The following is a 16,191-nucleotide window of genomic DNA, read 5'->3' as shown; positions in this document are numbered from 1 at the left end:
ATCTCTGGGACGCCATCAATGCGGAAGGAGATGCAAACGCTCACAATGTGGGCAGATTCGTTATTTGCCTTCATCCTTCACGGCTCCACCAAGATACATGCATGAGTAGACTCGTACATCAGCCAATATGCCACGCCTCATCTCTTCATCACCTTCATTTGCAATCCCAAATTAAATGAGATCCAGGTTTACCTTTATCCAAACCAAAAGCCACCAGATAGATATGACATTAATATGTGTCTTGAAACTCAACGTTTATGACCTCATGATGCTTATTACGACCATCGAAGGCGGCACCTTTGGAAAGACAAGCAGTAAATTGCACACCATTAGGTGGCAAAAACGTTGTCTTCCTTATGCTCACATTTCGCTAAGGATGAGGGAAACAATTCATGCAAGTCACATGAACACATTTATCAGTGCTGAGCTACCTCAACCCCATCAAAACCCTGCCCTTTTTCTATGTGGTCTGCAACCAAATGGTCCATGGCCCATGTGGCCACTTCTATCCAAATGCGCCATGTATGCAAGACCACAGGTGTACCAAGAGGTATCCACGGAACTACTTGACAGACATTAAGTCGGCCCATATATGGCTATCCTCTATATCGTCACAGAAATACTGAGCATGGTGGATTTCAAACAACGCTCAGACCTGCCACTAATTCGTTAATTAAGGTTCACAACCGGTGGATTATTCCCTACTGCCCTCTTCTGTGCAAGATCTTCCAGGCCCACTTTAACGTGAAATTCTGCCATTCTAAAAAAAAAAAACATCAAATATGTTTGCCAATACATCAACAAAGGCCCCGACATGGCTGTCTTTGCCTTACAAAACAGAGGGGCAAAGTGTGCATGAGCTCAAACTTTTTTTCCAAGGAACATACATCAGCAACAATGAGGCCATTTGCTGAATTATTGGCTTCTCCATCCATCACCGTTCCCCCCCCCAGTCGTCCATTTGGCACTTCAGCTCCAAAATGGTCAACGCATCTACGTCACCGAAGGAAATGCCCAATAACAGGCCCTGGCTCCACAAGATACCACCCTTATGGCGTTCTTTGTTTTGTGCCCAAGTGATCCATTTACTGCCAACCTGCTCTACCATTAAGTTCCCTCCTACTATACATGGATTGCTAAAAAGAAATGTAAGCGACGTGCTTCTCATGGTGAATCGTATGCCTTAGGACGAGTCTACACAGTTCATCCCAACAATCAGCAGTGCTACTTTCTCCCAATGCTTCTCCATGTTGCCAAAAGGCACAAATCTTTCCAAGACCTCTAAACAGTGGAAGGAGTTGTCTGTCAAACATACAGGGAAGCTTGCAATCTTCGTGCAATTCTTACGCATGATCACCATCTTCATGAAGGATTGACAGAAGCTTCTGTTGATCAGTCCCCTTTCCAACTGACATTGCTCTTCTGCATACATCTTCAAGTTTGCAGCCCATCTAACCCCATGAGACTCTTGAAAAAATACAAATAGGGCATGAGTGAGGACATCCTCCACGGAGCTCAATGAGAAAATACAAACCTTGACGCCAACTTTTCTGATGTCATCTTCAAACAGGCCCTCATTCTCCTTCAGGACAAACTGCACTCCATTGCTGGAAAATACCGCACGTCTATGGGACTACCAACACCCTACAGGGACAACCTGCATGCTCTTGCTCAAGATATCCTACGTTAAATATACTATTATGCTTTACAGATTCTTAAATTTATTTAGGAAAATTAACCAAAGCTGATGGATGCACAAAGCCTACACGGAAATCTTGGAAGACATTGAGACTACAAATCGAGTCTTTTTTTCCCTTGATGCACCTTCCAGTACTGGGGAGACCTTTGTTTTCAAACTGCTCCTCGCTAAGTCTCACCAGAAAGAGAAAATTGCTCTAGCTGTGGCATCGGGGATTGCTGTGTAAGTCGATGTGTGTGTGTGAGTCGATGCATGTGTGTTTGAGTCCATAAGTGTGTGCATTTAAGTCCATGTGTGCGTGTAAGTCGATGTGTATCTGTGTCTTTTTTGCCCGGGCAACGCCAGATGTCTGTGTGTACGTCGATGTGTGTGTGCAAGTCCAAGTGTGCATGTCAGTCCATGTGTGTGTGTCAGTCGCTGTGTGTACGTTAGTCGATGTGTTTGTATGTTAGTCGCTGCGTATGCATGGCTCCATGTGAGTGTGTAAGTCACTGTGTATGTGTCTATGTGTGTCAGTCGATGTGTGTGTATGTCGATGTGTATGTGTGTGAGTCCATGTGTGTGTTAGTCCATATGTGTGTGTAAGTCCATATGTGTGTGTGTAAGTCAATGTGTGTGTGTGAGTCGATATATGTAACTTAATGTGTGTGTATCTAAAGTCCATGTCTGTGTGTGTGAGTCCATATGTGTGTAGTGGTTTAACGCGCGCCAAGGGGGGTAAGTGTAAACACGTGTGGGCTGGGAACAGTGGGGTCGTACCGGGACATCCTGGTGTTGCTGGTGGCCAAAGGAGGAGACAGAGACGGCCCGTTAGGCAATTAGGGATGCAGGGCAGTGATTGGCCAGTTGTTGTCAGGGACAGGATGGCACCGCTAAGTCTGGGAATGGGGACAGGTGGCGCCGGGGGTTGGGGGCGCGGGGCGTTAGAGGGGACGCCAACTAATTAATTGGGAATTAATGAAGAGGGGGATAAATAGGGGAGCGTCAGAGCAAGACAGGGAGTTGTGCTGGGAGCTGGACGGAGTCGGTTGGAGTGGAAGAAGAAAAAGCGTAGAGTAGCAGTGGAGAAGAAGAAAAAGTGTAGGGTAGCAGTGGAGAAGAAGATGTGTAGGGTAGCAGTAGAGTGGAAGAAGAAGTGTAGGGTATCGATTTAAAGCTTTCGTGACTGCAGGGATTCATCTTCTTGGTTCTTTCGGTAAAGTCACGTAGAAGGGAAATAATAAAATAATAAAAATAAAACATAAAATAATTCTCACGACGTTTCGGCCACAACGCAAGCAGCCGTCCTCAGGTGAAGACCAGATCTGTCGGGGAGACAGCATCTGAATGAAACACCACCACGCTTGGAGCGTATATTTAAGCTGGGTTGGAAGGGGGGAAGGGCGCCTTGACAAAATAATTTGCATATCAAGAGGAATTTAGCATATTCGTGGGAAATGCAGGTATGTGATTAGTACTACTTGTGAAATGCGTAGGAGGTGGGCGGGGGGTTTCAAAGTCATTATGCCCGTGTATTATGCAGGATTAGCAGCATCAAAGGGAGGGGATAGGGGTAGCATTAATAAAGGGAAGGAATGTTAATAGTATGTAGCTGCAGTAACTAAACAACCACGTAAAAAACTAAAGTATAAACTACATAGTATCATAAGTATACTAAATATACTCTCCAATAAGCTGAGCTACTAACAGTAAGTAATACATTACAATTCTATGTCGCAAAAAATATAATATGCTTCCAGCTAAACTTTTTTCCTTACATAACACGGGTCTACCCCGTACTATATGCTGCCATAGACAAACCCAACATTAAATGATACACTGTATTACTTTACACCACCCTATATCTTAGAATAATACATAGTGTAATATTACACTATGTATTATTATATCCACCCTACTGTATATCACACTGCTGTATATTCACTATACAGTTACGATACTATATATTGCCTTATACTGGTAGGAACGAAGTGAACCAGCCTACAATAGATTATATCGTCCGTCCGTCTGTCCGTCCGTCCGTGTAGCAACATCGCCCCCTACTGCAAACACTTGGCAGGACCCTAAAAAAACCTTTAGACTCAGTGACGCTTTCCTGGCTAAACAAGTGTAACATTCCCTTATAATTCCCTGAGATAGCTTTTAATTAAAACATTTAAATTAATGAGGCTTTCCTGGCTAAACAAGTGTAACATTCCCTTATAATTCCCTGAGATAGCTTTTAATTAAAACTTTTAAATTAAAATTGTAATTAAAACTTTTAAATTAAAATTTAACTCACAGCGGCCTAAAGCCTAGAACTAGGCCTCAAACTCTCCCTTCATATCGTACCCCCGCGTGTGTGCAAGGGAGTTAATGTTGAACAATGTTACATTTCCTGATGTTTTTAAATAGAAACATTTCAATTTAAAGCTTTTACATAAATAATAAAAACATTTAAATTAAAAATTAACTCACAGCGGCCTAAAGCCTACAGCTAGGCCTAAAGGCTAGAACTAGGCCTCAAACTCTCCCTTCGTATCGTACCCCCGCGTGTGTGAAAGGGAGTTAATGTTTAACAATGTTACATTCCCTGATGTTTTTAAATAGAAACATTTACATTTAAAGCTTTTACATAAATAATTAAAACATTTAAATTAAAAATTAACTCACAGCGGCCTAAAGCCTACAGCTAGGCCTAAAGCCTAGAACTAGGCCTCAAACTCTCCCTTCGTATCATCTGATTAGGTGTAGCAACATCGCCCCCTACTGCAAACACCTGGCAGGACCCTACAAAAACCTTTAGACTCAGTGGGGCTTTCCTGGCTAAACAAGTGTAATAATACATTATGTTTATATTCTTTGGTTATTCGTTCCTACCAGCCCACCCCGCAGGGTCCTGTTACATTGTATTAAACTTCGATTTAAAGCTTTCGTGACTGCAGGGATTCATCTTCTTGGTTCTTTCGGTAAAGTCACGTAGAAGGGAAGTAATAAAATAATTTAAAAAAACGTATACTATTTATTATTATACAATCTGCTATACACTATACCATTGACCGTCGAGTGAAAGATACTAAGAGGAAGCAACGAAATATGTCAATGGGAGAGTGGTAGTGGGAGACTTGCAGCGGAGCAAAGAATCCATTCCCTGCGGAGAATACAAGATATATAGTCATGCCAGTGAGTGGACTGCGGTCTGAAAGTCACTGTAAACGTGAACACAATCAGTTAAGATCCGAAATGGTTTATTATGTCCTTCCAATGATTGCTGAGCCAGAATCCATCTTCTCGGTTGAAATTGTCTCTGTGATTGTATATGTGGATCGCCTCATGAACGAATCTCTCATGGTAGCCAGAAACGTCGTGAGAATTATTTATTATGTTTTATTTTCATTATTTTATTATTTCCCTCCTACGTGACTTTACCGAAAGAACCAAGAAGAAAAAAAGTGTAGGATAGCAGTGGAGTATAAGAAGAAGTGTAGAGTAGCAGTGGAGTGGAAGAAGTATAGGGTAGCAGTAGAGACGGAGAAGCTGAGCGAGAGAGATAGTCGGAGTGAGAGAGGGAGGAACGGAGCGAACGAGGCCGGCGGAGCGCAGCGAGCGAGCGGAGAACTAGCTAAAGGATGGTGGCGAAATGTGCTGTGTTGGATAAAATAAAGTGACAATAGAAAAGGAAGCAGTTGCCCGTGTAAAGTTCAGCACTACATGTGTGTGTGTGAAACGCTGTATGTGTGTACGTCCATTTGTGTGTGTAACTCCATGTGTGTGTATCTTAAGTCGTTGTCTGTGAGTCCATATATGTGTGTGTAAGTCGATGTCTTTGTGTGTGTGGGTCAATGTCTGTGTGTGTAGGTCGATGTGTGTGTCTGTCTTTTTCGCCCGGGCAACGCCGGGTACTTACCGCTGGTCTGACCTATAAACGTATTTTTAAATCCTTTATATTAAGTTCACTTGCTTGCTTGCTTAGGACCGCGCAAATCTTTCGGTCGTTTTTTAACCCACTTCCCGTGATCCAATCGAGCTGACATTTTCCACACAGACTCGTTGTGCGTGACAATTAATGTTCGTAAATTTTTTTTTTAAAAAATGTTACACTTTTTAGGACAAAAATATTATATTTAATTACCAATTGCTTAATGGTGCAATGCAGTCGTCTGGCCCATAGGTGGCAGCCATCTCAAGCCAGAGGACGAGAGGACTCTAGCCGCCACGCATATAAAGGATTTATAGTGAAAAACTTTGTTTTTACGGGTTATACTTATTTGTGTCTCGGTCTGTGTACGCCTAAACTTGTCACGCTTTTAACTGACAAACTATTGGGTTTACTTTTCAAAAAAGTACACATACAACAAACTAAGCCTCCAGACGAACACTTGCTATTTGTTTTCGCCCTTGGTCCAGTCTATACAAAAGAATTATCATATTTTGTAACAATGTACGCTGATCGTGATGACAACTTTTAACTGCACGCCAAAGCACGTGGGGAACGTCGACTCGCGCGGTTGCTTCTAGCAACGCAAACATGGTTGCTTAGCGACTATGGCTGGAGGTTATCTCGTGTTAAATACTTGGTGGTCATTTTGTTTACAAGAAAAAAAAACCTCTCCAAAACAAAAACAAACGGGTTGGCGGCGGCGCTGTGGAGTGCAAAACAAACAGTGGAGGAGCAACGGCGGTCTCCACAGCAAACAATGAAGGCACCTCAGCAGCACGGGCTGAAGAAACTGCAGAGCAGTGAGCATGGAGACAAGCCAGAGACTGCACAGTTACCTTCCTACTTGGCTGTGTCGGGTGGTGGCGGGTTTTAACGACACATATTTACGCGATCAAACCCAAAAAACCTCTATTACGTTTGGGTTAATTGCTGGTCAGTCCAGTTTATGGAGTGTTGCAAATCACGTCGAATTATATGATTGTGTAATATTTTACAGGAAAGGCATTGGCATAGATTTTCAAATTTCTGTCATGCCATGATATTCAGTTGGGTATCAATGAGTCGAGAGCGGCGGCTTTGTGCCTAAAGTGGGATTCAGTAGATTTGAGTGCACCAGGGCAGAGTTCTGCAGAGTTGATTTAAAAGTAAAACTTGACAAACAACTACCTGACCTGACCGGAACTCACAACTCACTTCAACACCACCATCTTTCCCACAACCCGACATACCATGCTTTCCTTAGACCCATTACCCCCACCAAAATCCACATTTTAAAAAAATTATTAACAAATATATTCATGTTTTTCTCAGTGTGAAAGCACTAAGTTTCATTCAAAATGTAGAGGAGTTGGCGACGTGACGTCATACGCGCAGTGAGGCGCGATGACGTCATGTCACGGGATATACTTAAGGGGGACCCGGTGACGAAAGCAGGGTCGTTGTGGGAGCCTGGGATGGAGGGTGTTTGAAGAGATAGCCAGGGGTAAGGCTGGGAGAATTCTGCAAGAGCCAGCTAGGCTTAGGTGGAGTGCTGCTCTCCTTGGTCGGGTGGTGTTGGTTAAGCCCCTGTCCCGACTCGAGTGAGAGAGTCAGAGATAGCCGGCTTCTAAATACGCATTCTGGAAAACACAACACATGACACATACATAGTGGCTGTTACGTGGCAATGAGTCTAAACGTATATATACTTATGAACGTAAAGGGAAATGGAAGTTTAAAGTTGTTCAAAAGATAGTGCCATACAGTTTTGAGACATTTCCATTAAAATATACTTCAAAGAGTAGTGTATGCAAAGATAAAATAAAAAAGGTCACCAGTAGGAAACATGAGGCAGATGCATTCTCAAGGACAGTCTGGGGCAGATGCATTCTCAAGGACATTACATTAAATTGACTTGGGCCTGCTGCCCTAAGTGGGGACCCGCATTGTAGGGAAGATTAAAATGTCAATTAGGACGGAAAAAGGGGGGGGGGAGGGGAGAAATAACCAACATGCTAAGTCATAAGTGAAGACCAAGGATGCAGGTGAGGGAGGGGGGAGACAAAAGGGGGAAAAGAGGGAACAAAGAAACACCCTAGCAATCAAATAACATACATGTGAGTTTAACACGTAGGCCGCTCTCTCCTGTTGAGCTTGTGGCTGAAATGCTCCATGCCCACCTATGCTAGGAGAGTATTGTGCCATTTTCATTGAAGGGGGTTCATCATCATTCCAGTTGAACAGATTGGTATTCCTGGCTATTATCTTAAAGGTTTGGAGTAGATAATGTTAGTGTCTTGTCAACGTACCGGGTTTCAGGCCCATCAGAGTCTCTTTGAACAACGGGGAGTTGTTAGTGCCACAAATGTCGTTGAAAATACGCGTAGTTTTGTGAGTTTCGCAACGTCTCGGTATAGCCAAAAAGTATGCAGGTAAGTTTAGACCATGCCTGGGGGGCATCTTGGACAATGTGGAGAACCCTCCATAAATGTTGCTCTCTTTTCATTGTTCAGGTATGTACCATGCATTAATTTGTACTGGATAAGCCTGAGCGGTAGCGGTCTTGGGCTTAATCTGGGGGCTCGCCATATCTGTGTCCATATACGTGGCTTAATCTCAAATGCCATAGATTCGTTCCAAGGTTTCTTAGTCGCGAGTTTAATGGCAGATCCCTCCCCACCCAAAAGTCGGTTGGCCTCGGAGATCCTATATTTAACTTTTGGTATTTCGACCTAGGTTTTGGTTGGGGGATTTCTAAATGGAATCTCTCATCTGGATATACCTAAAGAAATGAGAACGGGGACATTGTAATCGGCCTGAACCCTGAAAGGCAGCAAATCCCCCCCCACCCCCATGAACAAAAGATCACTCACCATCTTTAGACCCAGCTCCTTCAACTGGGCAATCTTATGACTCCCTCCTACTTTCAAAGAAGGGTTGCCCCATTACGTGGATAGTCTATGTAAGGGGGCCGGCAGGGAGATGTGATTGTCTTTACAGGTCGTTATTGTCGATGATACCGTCGATAATTGTTTTATCTACCAAGGTCTGCTTTTTGTTGTGAAAATGGGGAACCCACTCACGGAGCATGATCTGATAGATTCTTCTTCTTAGCCCTTAAGCAATCTCCCATTTAGTTGGGTCACACCAGTGCTTCAAATTCTGCAGGCCCACGGCCCTGTGATATTTCTAGGAAAGCCAGGCCACCTCTTGCCCATTGGTAATGTCAGAGAAAGATCATAAATACGAGTGAGTTTTCGATTTCAAATAAATATCTTAAAATGCTGTTTTAAAGGCCCTCGGGATCCATGAAGGGACCATCGGGGAATATTGAATTTTGGGATCATTTTAATAAACGTGCTCTGTTGCAGAGGGAGAGAGGGGCGACATTGGTACACGCAGCCATAGGGGAGACGTTTTTCGAATAGAGTGTGGATAATGAAGTAACCTCGACTCCTAGGTACTTAACGTGTGATGGAGACTACTTGAAGGGTAGCAGATCGTCCAAAATTTGAGTGGCCACTGGTGACAAGGTCAATTCAGAATTTGTTTAATTTAATTTGTATCCTGACGCCTTCCCATGTTCATCTACCAGTGTTAGGTTCCATAAACGTTCTAAGGATGTCGTCCGCGTAATTTTACATTTTATTCTCTCGCATGCCAAAGGTGATTGCGGTGTTAGATTGTTTCATCCTGACACATTGTAGAGTCTTTTGGGGACTCTATAAATAGAAAATCTCAAATGTGGACACATGAAAATTGCAGAAAATGTTGTCAGTGCGAAAATCATTCTTGTAAACATCACCCTGAGGCTTTTTCTAGTTGCATTGCTGTCTCGAGGTTGACCTGCTGACACGTGACCGGATATTGGACGGGGGCCGCGGGGCGGTCACATGGTCCAAAAGAGCTCGCGGGAACCTTCGAGAAGGAGCTCGAGAGACCTGGAAGGTGGGAAGGGCGAAGCCCCAGCCCGGGGGGATATAACGGGAGCCTCGTGAAGAGCTCGTGGTTCTTCGTGTGCTGGTGTTACGAAGATGCATGTCGGGGAGAGGAAGCCTCGAGCCACGCGGTCCGGGACCCAGCTTGTGGTCCGGACCGGGATAGCGAACCATGTCTAGTTCTGCCGTAGCGTTGTTAGATGGGCATTCGAGACCCGAGTGTAGATTGTGTTATGTTACGTACCGTTGTGTAAATAGTGTTGCTCATAAGATAACATCTGCGACTTATTTGGACTCACTACAAATGTGGAAAAATAAATGTAATGCAATTCTATTATTTTTTCCATGCTATTTATGTAATAAGCTTTAACAGAATATGCAGAGATACAATTGCTATATCAATAAGTAAAACAAACTCTAAAGCGGGTACGTTTCGTCGGTCGGCGCTGTTGCATGTTATCACTGCTTTGTGTTATCACTCGTAAGCGATTTAGATATTTTGATTTAAAATTTTCGTAAAAAAATTCTCCAGGACAAATAATTATATAACGAATCAGATTTATACAGGGTCGCGTTAAGCGAGGACTGCCTGTACTATCCATTTTATAAATTATAACATCCTACTTGCAAATAACGCATTACATCTCTGCGGAAATCTGTATTTCTTTCTCCCATCACATTTGCCAGTCTCTGAAAATTATCGTCCTTGTGAGGGTTGCTCGTTTTTATTAACATGGTAGGGAGAGGACTATTCGGTACCATTATCTCTTTCATGCAATTCCCTCAAAATAAGAGGGCACCAATGCAGATTTTAAGTGTGCTTTAACGGCGGCATGAAGATGGACAATAACTCAGGAGTACCGCGAGTCTTCACGAGATTTTGAATTTATTAACTATGCCTTGAGACACTTTGCCCAAGGACACAAATCAGTGGCGGATAATAACTTCAAACTACACAGCGCCCCCGCGCGTTAGTAATTATCGAACACCGAGTACAATTGCCTTTCCAAAACTCTTGCATAGTGCCCCCATGTGTCTACAAATCACAGAACATCGAGTACTACTTGACTCCTAAAAACTTCGGTAAACACAAACACATACTCCTTGGTTCTTTTGGTAAAGTCACGTAGGTAGAAAAATAATAGATCACGACGTTTCGATCGCCACACAAAAAATCGTCTTCAGGTGGGAGAGAAATCACGGTGCGACAGCTTTCACACACACCTTTCCATTCCTTTACAGTCCTAGCTCAACCTTTGGAAGATATTCTCATGCATGTGTTTATCTCTTGACTACTATAATTACACTGAATAACAAAAAAATGTTTGTTCCTGGGTAGTAAGTGTTATTTTGTAATTGCTTATGCTTAAAATGTATAGAAAATGGCTACTATTCCCAACAAACTTTGCCTTTGTGACCAGGACAGCGATATTTTGAAATTTACCTATTTTCAATGAGAAGACAGGCGAATGTGTGTCTTTTCATTCACATAAAGTCAGAAAAAAACAACATATGAATCGAAATTAACATGTATTTATACTAAAGTAATAAGAGGAAGCCGCGGCGGCAACAAGGAGGGAGGAGGCTGGCCGGCAGCAGCAAGAAATGAAAAAATTGGAGAAAATGGAGGGACAGCTGGACTGGTTGGTGGCGACGGTTCCACAGCTCACCGTGCAGCTTGCTACGGTTGCGGCGAGAGCGGTGGGAGCTGCTCAGCCGGCGACCGCCATTTTACGGGTGGACCAAATGGTGGCTGAGTCAACTACAGCTCCGGCGGTGAGGGAGAGAGCGCCTGATCGTCCGCGGCGGATGACTCCTGTGAAGAAGTTTGTAGTAGTGGGAGGTGACTGGGGTGCCTTCACAAGAAGATTCAAGGCAGCATATCAGGCCATCGGGTTGACGGAGAAGGAAGCACTGAGAGCCCTGTCTACCGCCCTTGACGACGACACCGTCGAGGTGTTCCGAGCTGTGGCGGAGGAGCGAAGGGCTACATGTACTATAAAAGGCATATGGTGAGATGGCAGCTGTGTTCGGTCCCCCATCAAATACACGGAGGAAGTTCCTGCAGCGAAAGTGGGGGAGGCCAAAACGCCACTCGCTTATCGCAGTGCGTTGTTGGCGCTGGGCCAGGTAGTATACCCGTGGCTGAATAAGATGGTGCTGCAATCTTTGGTGATGGTAAAGATTCTGGTATTGGCGCAGGACATGGGGGTCATGCTGCCGATTGTGGAGGAGACGCAGACTTCCTGTGGGTGGCCCGATGACTGCAGGCGCATGAGGGGATGAACCGGCGGCCACGTGTGGTGGCATGGATGGGTGATCCTATGTCGGGTGAGGCCTCGACAGCCCGGTCAGCGGGGAGTGCAGAGACACCAAGGATCCAGAGCTGGGGGAGGAGGTGGCGGCGACAATACACGGGTGGGCACAACGCCAGGGGTTCGACCTCGAACCAGCCAACTCCTCTATTCCCTCGACGCCTCACCTGCACGGATCTTCACATCTACCTTCACACATCCGCCTCGGCCTACTCAACGCACGCTCCATCACCAACAAATCTGCCCTGATTCACGATACCATCTCGGACCACCACATCGACCTTTTGCTCATCACTGAGATCTGGTGCAGGCAAGACTCCCCGCCAGCCATCTCTCTGGAAGTTGCGCCCCAGGATACAAGGTTCTTCATAAACCTCGCGCAACTAACCAGCGGGGTGGTGGCTTAGCGGTTGTTTACAATGCACACTTTAAAATTAAAGAGCTCTATCTACCGATGGCTCCTGCCACCTTCGAGGACCAATCCGTATCCCTCACTACCAACAACGAGTGCTTTTCCATCATTTCCATCTATCGCCCTCCAGATGGCAGCATCAATACCTTCTTAAACGAGCTTTCGGAATTCCTATATCTGATTCCTAACCCATCTCACAGGCTCGTGCTTACAGGTGACTTTAATTGCCCCGGCAATACCCCAGCCTTCATCGATAGTCACCTTGAGTCAACTTTGGTCTGCCATAACCTGGTCATCACAAACTCAGGCCCCACCAGAGCTTCGTCAACAAACTTTGAGAGCATGCTCGACCTGGTTCTGGAACCTGACCAGCACCGACGCATCACTGCACTGGGAGTTTTCCAAACTGGTTACTCCGACCACTGCCTCATACTTTCTTCCCTCCAATTTCCCAAGCCAATCACCATCAAATTCACCCGCAACTTGCGTAATTTTAAGGGTATCGAGTTTTCTGCTTTTCGTCACCTCCTTGCAAATTCGCTTTCAATGTTATCCCCATCATCGGATCCAACCGTCTGCGCTCTCCAACTAGAAGCTGACATGAGGGTGGCGCTGGACAAACTAGCTCCATTAAAATCACGAACCGCTAGGCAGTCTTCCCACGACACTCACTGGCTCTCAAGAGATGCCATCATTGCTAAGCGAACCGGGAGGCACCTTGAAAGTATCGCATCCCGCAGTGGTCTACCTGCTGATCGACTTGCTTACAGAGTCGCCTGCAGGAAAACTAACAAAATGATCCTAGTCTCAACGTTCTTCCTACATTGAGGAACGCATCAAAAAAGCAACCGGAAAACCGCGCATTCTGTGGAAAACCCTCAAAGATCTTCTACATCCTGGTAGCACCATAGTCCCTCACCTTAGCGATCCCCTTGCCTCATTGAAACTTGCCACCTCTTTGAATACTTACTTCACCAACAAGCTAATCACCATCGCAAACTCGTGCACGTCTACCGACACATCGCACCATTGTACTCCGCTCATGGTACCTAAAATTGTAAGCACTAACCCAGACACTCTTCTAATTACGCTAAAGCCGGTGTCTACAAAAGACGTTTTCTCTTTAATTTAATCACTTCATTTGAAGTCATCTCCACTCGACGTGCTCCCAGGTTCCTTGTTCAAGCAATGTGCTCCGGAACTCGCCATCATGATCAGGAACATCGCAAATGCCTCCTTCTCTACGGGGTGTTTTCCGTCCAACCTCAAACCTGGCCTGGTTTCTCCCTTGTTAAAGAAACCAAGTCTTGACCCGGATGACCGATCTAGTTATCAACCCATCACTAACCTCTCGAACCTCTCTAAACTCCTTGAACGACTAGCCCTCGCCCAGCTAAAACCACACATCACCTCCTCCGCAAACTACTGCTGCTTCCAGTCAGCTTACAGTCAAAACTATTCCACAGAAACAGCACTCACTAGAGTGCTCGATGACATTTTAACGATCATTGATTCCGGCTCAACTGTTGCACTCGTAAGTCTGGGCATTTCGTCAGCCTTCGACACCATCAACCATTCGCTCCTTACTTCCCTCCTGAAATCCGACTTCGGTATATGCGGTTCAGTACTCAAGTGGATAGTTTCGTACCTTTCTGACCGGCAATCTTCAGTCAGGGTGGGCATGTCCACATCGCCTGAAACAATAGCATTATGCGGGGTTCCCCAGGGCTCTGTACTAGGTCCCCTGCTCTTCACAGCCTACACTTCCCCGATCGGCCGGCTCATCGCAAGCTTCGGTATTAAGCATCACTCATACGCGGATGACACGATTCTATTCACCGCCATCGATTCTAGCAATGCATCTGGATTCGAGAGGCTCTCGGATTGTACCACCGCCGTGCAACAATGGTTCACTGTACACAACCTAGTCCTTAATCCAAAAAAGTCAGTGGCCATCATGTTAGGTACCAAGCAACGTCTCAATTCAGCAGCACTCCCCACACACATACACATCTTTGGTCACAGCATCAAGTTCACCGACCACTTCAGCTACCTCGGTGTCATCCTAGATTCAACTTTATTTTTCGACCGTCAAACCAACCATATCATCAGCTCATGTAACTTTCACCTGAAGGCTCTCAGACACATACGTCCTCTCATCTCTACTGAAATTGCCAACACATTGGCATGTTGCATAGTTGGGTCTCGCCTTGACTATTGCAACTCCGTCCTAGTCCGGACCTCCGCTGGCAACCTAAAGAAACTTCAAAGACTACAAAACAACCTAGCACGCATCGTCATTGGCCACACTCATCCCCGTCTGGACTCACTAGCTTGTCTCCGTGCTCTCAACTGGCTACCCATCGCCAGTAGGGTCACATACAAGACCGCCTGCCTCTGCCACAATGCCTTCATATCCGCCTGCCCACCGTACCTTCATTATTGACAACTTGCAGCTCAGCACACGGCAGATGCCTGCGCAGCATGACTCACGACCTCCTCTTGATACCAAGATCCAGGATGGGCATGTCTGCGCCGCTTCTCGGTGGCAGCCCCAACAGTCTGGAACGATATCCCTCTGCACATTCGCAGCATCACCTCAATCGCCTCTTGCAAGAGAGACTTAAAAACTCACCTCTACAATCATGCTTTCGAGCGACTCTGAGCTTGGCTCCGTGCCTCTGAGTTGCGGCCACTACGTCTGCAAATTTGCGTGCGTTACAAATTGAACTATTATTATTATTCACGACGGGCTCAAGGATGGGGGCCGAGGGGGGAGGTGACCACTCCACGACGGGAGCCCACCATCGCCTGCTACAGCTGTGGTCAACCATGGCATATCGTGCGAGGATGTCGGAGCGACGCCCGACTGACGACGTTGTCAGCGTCCATTTTGCCTTTGACATGACGAATTTTCTTATTTTACTTTAGCACTTCTGACGCCAAATGTAGTGGTTCAACTCGGAGGCAGTAATTCTTGGAGGCACTTCTTTTATTATACTCACAATCTCCCTTCACACACCCTACAGTCGCCGAGGCTACACACACCCTAGCCTTTCCACAACACTAGCCGTCTAACACCAATGGAGCTGACCAATACAGTCAACAACTGTTTAACAGCGCAATATCAAGCGACGACGTCTGTGGTGACTGATAGAAGAATGGTGACGACGACGATGATGGACTTGAGCAGCATGACGGGGATCCTACTTACAATCAACAGCCCCGAGGTCCCCGACAAGGGCACTTCTTATGTCAGCGTGGCCTGGCTCCGCCCCTGGCCACAGCCCCTTTCTAGAACCTACCAGCGGGTTCTTGGTGTGCCCCTTCTGTGACCTTTCCCCAAGATCCCCCTGTGGTGTATAACCTGGCCTGCTGATGTCAGGGCTGCCATAAGCCGCAGATCCCCTTCCCTGCCCGCAGCCAGCGCTATATTGCTACATTACTATTCTATGCCACTACACGATCATTAGATCCACCACACCAAAATCTGCAATTAAAAATAAGAAAATTACATGTACTGTATCTTTGAATGTTATTCTTACAGTGGAAATGCACTAAGTTCCATTAAATCTAAAAGGCCTCTGCTCATAAATACGAATTCTGAAAAACAATTAACCACATATAATACACATTACTGTGATAATTTTACATAGTGGCTGTTATGTGGCACTGAGTGTAAATATATCTTTTTTATGAACGTTAAAGTGAAAATGTAGGTTTTTATTTGTTCAAAGCATAATGCCACCCAGAAAGTTCCATTAAGAGTTTCAAAAGTGGTTGAGTATGAAAATTTCACACTATGACCTGCTTATCTAATGTCATTGTCACCAAGATGATGTCTCCAGATGTCTCCAGATGCAGCCTGGGAGTGCTCCCCGAGTTGCCCAGTGTTACTCCTTGGGAGACCATGGCAATACAAACAGGTC

The sequence above is a fragment of the Lampetra planeri genome, chromosome 17 (genome assembly GCF_965212315.1).
Source record: "Lampetra planeri chromosome 17, kcLamPlan1.2.h2, whole genome shotgun sequence".
NCBI lineage: Eukaryota > Metazoa > Chordata > Hyperoartia > Petromyzontiformes > Petromyzontidae > Lampetra > Lampetra planeri.
This window is presented reverse-complemented; position numbering follows the sequence as displayed.